At 44.9% G+C, this 7,612-nt stretch overlaps 1 protein-coding gene across 8 annotated transcripts in view; it reads left to right on the top strand.

The window, feature by feature from the left end:
* Positions 1-795: 795 nt before the first annotated feature.
* The window catches only part of EFCAB13 (EF-hand calcium binding domain 13), a 185,507-nt gene continuing 178,690 nt past the window's right edge, over positions 796-7,612 (top strand). For 5 of the 8 annotated variants that reach the window (XM_058702939.1, XM_058702938.1, XM_058702941.1 and 2 more), the window contains exon 1: positions 1,126-1,368. The gene's annotated coding sequence lies outside the window, so the exon portion shown is untranslated. Of the gene's footprint in view, positions 906-1,125; positions 1,369-7,612 lie in introns of those variants that run through there. The other 3 variants (XM_058702944.1, XM_058702943.1, XM_058702937.1) reach the window with 2 other exon arrangements.

Raw genomic sequence — 7,612 nt, 5'->3', positions numbered from 1 at the left:
GACTCAATAATTGAATTTGCATAGATCCAGCTCTAAAGCCCACGCTGCTCACCACAACGTTAACAACGGAGAGCTCAGGTTGGCTCAATCAATGTGAATTTTACCTTTTTGAAAATCTACCTTTACACCTCAAATCATGAGCTTTAGGGGGAAAATATTTGCAAAACGCTCTCCGCTTGACAGAACATTTACGACTCTAGTGTAGCAAAAACCTTAAAAATGATTAATTTCACTGTCTTGGATTCGTACAACGTTTTAGCGACATAATATTTGGGGCAAGCCGTGAAAAATCGCTTTGTTGTCTTTTACCAGTAACATTTCATCTGCAGCACGCACACACACAAGAAATTGATCTTCGAAGAAACACAAAGCATCTCTTCCCAAAGTGAGCGTCAGTCCTCTGAAGGGCAGTCTGGAACAGATTTCAGCAAAGTGTCGGGACAAAGAGCTCTGCGCTGTTGTCCGGTACAGAGCGGTAGAAACCAAGAAGGATGGAATGTTTTCGAAGGCAGGGCGGGAAGTATTCAAAGGATGGATACAGGATAATCCTGAAAAGATGTCAGACTGGGGCGGGACACTGCACCAGGGAACGAAGAGAGCTGCAGGAAGGGTAGGGAGTGCGGGATGGACGGCGAAATCCAGGTGCCGGGAGGACAGCGCGCGGGGAGGAGCTCGCGTCTGGGCCGCCGAGCGGGGCCAGGTGAGGTCACAGGCCCTTGTGAGGTGGGGTGGAGCCGCGGGGCCGCAGCGCCGTCCAGTCGGCGCGGAGGCGGCGGCGAGCTCAGCCGCTCCCCGCTGCCCCGGAGCCCCTGCGCGGTGGCGGAGGCGGTGGCGGTGGCCGTGCCCTGGGTCCCGCGCTCTTCCAGCGCGGGCCTCTCAGTGGGCGGAGCGTCGGCCTCGGTCAGGTGACCTGGGGGCGGGGCTTCGTCGCGTGGGAGCCCGGGAAGGCGGCGCAGCGAGAGCGCCGGGCCACGCGGGGGGCTGAGCGGCCTGCTGCTAGGACCTTCGGATCCCGTTGGGCTAGGGCCTCGGCCCGTGAGGCGGGAGGACGGGGACACCCTTGGGAGCCCGAGGGGGTTCACGGTGGGACCCCCCGGGGGGGACACAGGTGGAGAGGCAAGACTTGCCGAGGGGCGTGCCACCCGGTGCGAGGGACAGAGTAGAACAATTACGGAGATGGACGAAGGTTCCAGAAGGGGCAGCGATGTGACTGGGCGGGCCGGGCACTAAAGGGGCAGACGCGGCTGGATCCCGTGGTGCCTCAGAAATGGTGGTGGTTCTAGAAGGGTGGAGGTCGTGGTGGCTGGGACGCTTCCCTGCTTCTTGAGCAAACTCTCAGACCTCTAGTAGAGCACTTGTTTTCATCTGGTGAGTGGTTTAACGTGTTCACAGGTCTACTCACTTTCTTCGCCAGAAGGCTAAACGAGCAGGGCCTGTTGGAATGTTCCACAGCACAGGTTCTTCCATGAAGTGGAAGTTCAGTCAGTATTGTTAAAGGTGGTCGTTGGGGGTGGTGCCGGTCATGTGTGAACGTTAAGGGCAACAGGTGCGGTGAAGAGGTGTCTGCAGTTGCTGTTAATGGACGTTTGCGGTCATCGCTGCAAGGGAAGTGAGGGAGGAAGTGAGGGGGCGGTTTGGAAGGGAACCCAAATGGCAAGAGTAGAAAGTACTTTGCAGAAGTGGTGGGTGATGGGAGGGAAGCAGATGTGGAGGTGGTGGTAACTCAGCAAGTGAGAAAGTGCAGTTGTGAAAGCGCAGTGCAAACATCAGAGCGCTAAAAACAAAATAAAGTTAAGAGTCTCCATATTTCTGCCTAGCTGTGCCTCTGGGTTAAGCAGCAGTGTAAATTTAGTGAAAGTATCCCTGGATTTGGGAGTCAGGGACCTGAATTTTGCTACTATTTTGTGTACGTTGTGTGAGCAAATCACAATCTTTCTGTGTATCAGCTTCCTTGTATATAATTAAGGTATTAGACCGGAAAGATGTCTTTTTTTTAAATGTTTGTTTATTTTTGAGAGAGAGAGTACAAGTGCGGCAGGGGCAGAGAGAGAGGAAGACACAGAATCTGCAGCAGCAGCCCTCAGACTCTGAATTGTCAGCACAGAGCCCGATGTGGGGCTCGAACCCCCCCCCCCCCCCCCCCCCCCCGCCCCGTAAGATCATGAGCTGAGCTGAAGTCAGAAGCTTAACCCACTGAGCCACTCAGTCACCCCTGACCAGAAAGATTTCTGAAATCATCCTAGCTCTGTTGTGGATTCTATGATTTCATGTAACGATAAGCACTCCTCCCCGACTTCATTTACGGCTTTTAAAGTTTGTTTATTTAAATTTCAATATCGTTAACATAAAGTGTTAGTTTTAGGTGTACAATATTCAGCAATTGTATACATTACTTAGTGCTCATCATGATAAGTGTACTCTTAATCCCTTCAGCTATTTGACCCATTCTGCACCCACCTCCCCTCTTGTAACCATTAGTTTATTTTCTATAGTTAAGAGTGTTTCTTGGTTTGTCCCTTTTTTTCCCTTTGTTTCATAACATATGAGTGAAATCTTGTGGTATTTGTCTTTTCTGACACATTTCACTTAGCATTATACTGTCTAGCTCCATTCGTGCTGTTGCAAATGGCAAGATTATTCATTCTTTTTTATGGCTGAGTAATATTCCAGTGTGTGTGTATGTATACCACCCCTTTATCCATTCATCTATCAATGGATAGATGGGCTGCTAACACTTGAGCTGCTTCCAAAATTTGGCTATTGTAGATAATGCTGCAGTAAACATAGGGGTGCATATAGTTTTAAAAAAAAATTAATGTTTATTTTAGAGAGAGACTGAGCACAAGCAGGGGAGGGGCAGAGAGAAAGGGAGACACAGAATCTGAAGCAGGCTCCAGGGTCTGAGCTGTCAGTACAGAGACCAATCAATGTGGAGCTTGAACCCACAAACCACGAGACCATGACCTGAACCAAATTGGTTGCTTAACTGACTGAGCCGCCCAGGTACCCCCATATATCTTTTTGAATTACTGTTTTTGTATTCTTTCGGTAAATATCGAATCGTCTGATACTGGATCATATGGTAATTCTACTTTTAACTTTTTAAGGAACCTCCATACTGTTTTCCATAGTGGCTGCACCAACTTGCATTCCCACCAACAGTGCACAAGGATTCCTTTTTCTCTATATCCTCACTAACATTTGTTTCTTGTGTTTTTGAATTTAGCCATTCTGACAGGTGTGATGTGATATCTCATTGTGCTTTTGATCTGTATTTCCCTGATGATGAGTGATGTTGAGCATCTTTTCATGTGTCTTTTGGCCATCTGTATGTCTTCCTCCCCTAATTTTAATGTATGTATTAAGTTATAAAATTTTGAAAATTCTATACTCTGCCAAGGAATGGAAAACCCTTTAATAATAATATGATAGCTTGATCTACACGGGGACTGAATCAGTCATGATACTTTAAAAAATACTTGTGATGTATCAGACGGTTTTGAATTTCCTTCTTTTTGGGAGTTTTTGATGAATCAGATAGTGACCACCAAGATGTAAGGGAAAATGAGAAAAGACTGTGTATCTGGGAATGTGGTGGGCAGAACATACGTATGGCTGGTGGTGGTGGTTTTCTCTCTCGCTCTCCTAGTACTACCGGGACGAGAGGGTGAGTAGATGACCCCTTCTTGATTCTCATAGGTGCTTCCAGACATTTCTTCGTTCCATTTTCAAAATGCTCAGTTTTGCATCTCGCGTTGTCAGATTATACCACCCACTGTCACTCCTTGTTGCTTTAGTTAAATTTCAGCTCCTGGCTTTCTGCTGCTCTAACTGTACTCCTGTCATGATTCTTGTGACTTTAGCATTCATGTAGATGATCCTTCCAGTACTCTGATCTCTCAGTTCCGGTCTTCCTACAATTATTTAACCTTTCCTCAGTCACTTGTTCCCTTTTTCGTATTCTCAGTGTGAAAAATTAATTCTCAATTAACTTATTAATTACTGCTAATTTCTTACTGTGCCTTATTTGGAAATTAAACTTTATTGTAGGCATTTGTGTTTAGGTAAAAACAATATATACTGGGTTTGGTACTCTGTAGTTTGAGGCTTCCATCGGGGGTCTGTGAACAGGTCTCCATGCATAAGGTGGGGGAATACTGTGTGTGCCATTCTCCAGCCATCACATTCCTGTCTTTCAGGCTCACTCTGACTCTAATAATCCTTGGACCCCACCAGGATCTTCAGTCTACCTTTTATTTTTTTTTCTTTTTAGATGTCACTCACCGTCTCTCATACTTATTTCCCACCCACCTACTCCGTTTGTTACATGGTCGATAATTAAAACCATTCCCTTGCATTTCCCCCCAGTTTCCTTATCACATTTTCAGTTCATTTTACTTTCTTGGCTAAATCATAATCTTAGATTAAATCTAGATCTCTGCATTGAACACAGCTAGAGAAAAAAACCACAACCATGCTTCCTGGTTTCACTTTAAATTCACTGTCCTTTCCTCAAGGGACCCTTGAGGCTGCCCAACAACTTTATCAGGTGCCCCTGGGCTATTAATTCTCCCATTCTCCTAGATGACTGTTCTATAACAATACCTTTGTCCTCAAACCTCTAGCATCTTCTCTCACATCCTTGTTCTCAGTTGATTATGCTGCTTCCTGCTTCACTAAGAAAACTAAAGCAATCGAGAGCGGCTGGCTGGCTCAGTCAGTAAAGCATATGAGTCTCGATCTCAGGGTTGTGGAGCCTACTTAAAAGCATATGTATGCATATGAAATAATAAAAGCTTATCTATATATCAAATAATAAAAGAGAACTCAGCAATCAGATGATTTCCATCTTAAAATAAAAGTTTATATATATAATATAGATATTAAATAATAAAAGAAAACTCACAGCAATCAGATGATTTTCACAAGCCTCTACAACCACATCTACTTACTTGGTCTTCATGTAATTAAGCCCAATTACTCTGTCATGTCTCCTATTATTGTAAGTATATTCTCAGCTAAGGACAGACCCTGCCCTTGTGCCCTAAATCTCATCTCCTTTATCCTACTTGAGAATATTGTTTCAGTAATTCTCCCCTCCAGTGTGATCAATTTTTGCTTCTCTACTAGATTATTCTTTTTTTTTTTTTTTATTTTTTTTTATTTTTGGGACAGAGAGAGACATAGCATGAACGGGGGAGGGGCAGAGAGAGAGGGAGACACAGAGTCAGAAGCAGGCTCCAGGCTCCGAGCCATCAGCCCAGAGCCTGACGCGGGGCTCGAACTCACGGACCGCGAGATCGTGACCTGGCTGAAGTCGGACGCTTAACCGACTGCGCCACCCAGGCGCCCCTCTACTAGATTATTCTAATCAGCGTATGAACATGCCTTTATTTTCCCCCATCTTCAACCCTCGTAACCCCTTTGCCCCTGAGCTGCCACCTCATTTCTTTTCCCCTTTAAAGCATACTCTTTGAAAGAGTCCTCTCTTCTGTTTGTCTCTGTTTTCTCTCCTCCGTTCTCTCTTGAACTCACTCCAAGGACATTATTTCCTTACCATACTACCCAAATGGCTCCTCTTAGGGTCGTTGGTGTCCTCCATGTTGGAAAACCTAATCAGCCATTCAGTACTCCTCTCACTTCACCTGTTGGCAGCGTTTGTCACAGCTGATTACTCATTCTTCTTTTTTTGAAATTTATTTTGAGAGAGACAGAGACAGAGAGAGGGAGCAGGGTAGGGGCAGAGAGAGAGAGGGAAAGAGAGAATCCCAAGCAGGCTCTGCACTGTCAGTGCAGAGCCTGATGAGGGGCTGGACCTCATGAACCTTGAGATCATGACCTGAGCTGAAATCAAGAGTCAGGCCCTTAACCAACTGAGCCACCCAGGCAATTAATTACTCATTCTTCTTTTGGAGTACTTTTTTCCACTTGGCTTTTAGGAATCTAGCCCCAGCTGATTTTCCTCTTTGTGACGACTAGAGTGATCCTTTCAGAAAGGACTTTATATCATGTCATCTCCCTTCTCAAAACGCTCTCATGGCTTCCCATCTCAGAGCACAAGCCAAAGTTTTTACAATGGTTTAAGGGCCCTCTATTTCTGCCCCCCTTCCTTGACCCCTCTGATTCCCACTTCTTTCACTTTGCTTTTTCTGCTTCAGCTTTATGGGCTTTCCCACTGTTCCTTGAACAATGAAGCTGCTTCTTACTTCTGAGCCTAGGTACTTGCTTTTCTCTGGCTGAAGTGCTGTCCCCTAAGATATTCATTGGCTTCCTACTTTCATTCCTTCAGATCTGTATGCACAAGTCTCCCTCTCAGTAAGGTCTTTCTTGGCTACCCTATCTGTTCCCTGCTTCTCTTCCTTAACATCGTACTTCACTTTTTTCCCTACTTTACATTTTTTTCCCCTTTAGTACTTATCACAGATAACATACTCCTTGACTAGGATGTAAGCTCCATGAGGAGCCGAATAAATAAACAGGATTTATTTTTTCCTGTTTTTTCACTGCTATATCCCTGTTGTCTCTGTTTTCAGCCTGGAGGAGAGCTTAGTACATAGTAAGCATGAAGTATATATGTGTTGAATTCATGGATGGAGAGACCAACGGATAGATTGGACAAGAGAAATACAAGTTCATTTCTCTTGGTTTGTCCTTGCAAGTTCATATATGTATCATAGGATTGAAAGACTCGAGACATCTTTTGTCAGATTTATGGGGAAGGGACTTCCTGTACTATTTTTTCTCTTAGCTTGGAGAGGGTTATGTAGTATTTGATTCATCCAGCAGATTAAAACCAGTCAACTTTTTGATAGGTCAAAAAATTATGAAACAATTCCTCCTTTCATGGTTTTTAAAAAATTTTTTTTTCAACGTTTTTTATTTATTTTTGGGACAGAGAGAGACAGAGCATGAATGGGGGAGGGGCAGAGAGAGAGGGAGACACAGAATCGGAAACAGGCTCCAGGCTCCGAGCCATCAGCCCAGAGCCTGACGCGGGGCTCGAACTCACGGACCGTGAGATCGTGACCTGGCTGAAGTCGGACGCCCAACCGACTGCGCCACCCAGGCGCCCCTCATGGTTTTTTTTAAATAAAGCTTACAGTGCTTAATTAGGTACTTTGATAACTTAAGCTGTTGGTGAGTAAGCGCCATAAGGAAGGCATGCCTTCTCTCCTTTCCTTTCCTTTCCTTTCCTTTCCTTTCCTTTCCTTTCCTTTCCTTTCCTTTCCTTTCCTTTTTCTTCCCTCCTCCCTCTCTTCCCCCTCCTTTCTTTCTTTCCTTCCTTTGTTTTATACATATAGCATTGTGCTTGTTATTGTGAGAAATAATTCAAAGAATGATAAGATACCAATCCAATCTTTCAGTCCATCCATGAAATATAAGTTATAGTTGATATAGGAGATGTATATGTGGCAAATAAAAATACAAGGCAAATGATTAATGCCAGTTGAATAGTGAAGACAGTAACAATGGTGGAGACCATACTATACCAAATAGTTGCTAAGTAAAGATTGAGCTCATTAGAGAAGACCTCGAAGAGGTTACATCGAGTGGGTTGCTGGGGAAATCTGCATAGCCACCTAATGTCTTCTGAGATGGCTATTTGTCACAA

The sequence above is a fragment of the Neofelis nebulosa genome, chromosome 16 (genome assembly GCF_028018385.1).
Source record: "Neofelis nebulosa isolate mNeoNeb1 chromosome 16, mNeoNeb1.pri, whole genome shotgun sequence".
Classification (NCBI taxonomy): Eukaryota; Metazoa; Chordata; class Mammalia; order Carnivora; family Felidae; genus Neofelis; species Neofelis nebulosa.
This window is presented reverse-complemented; position numbering and strand designations above follow the sequence as displayed.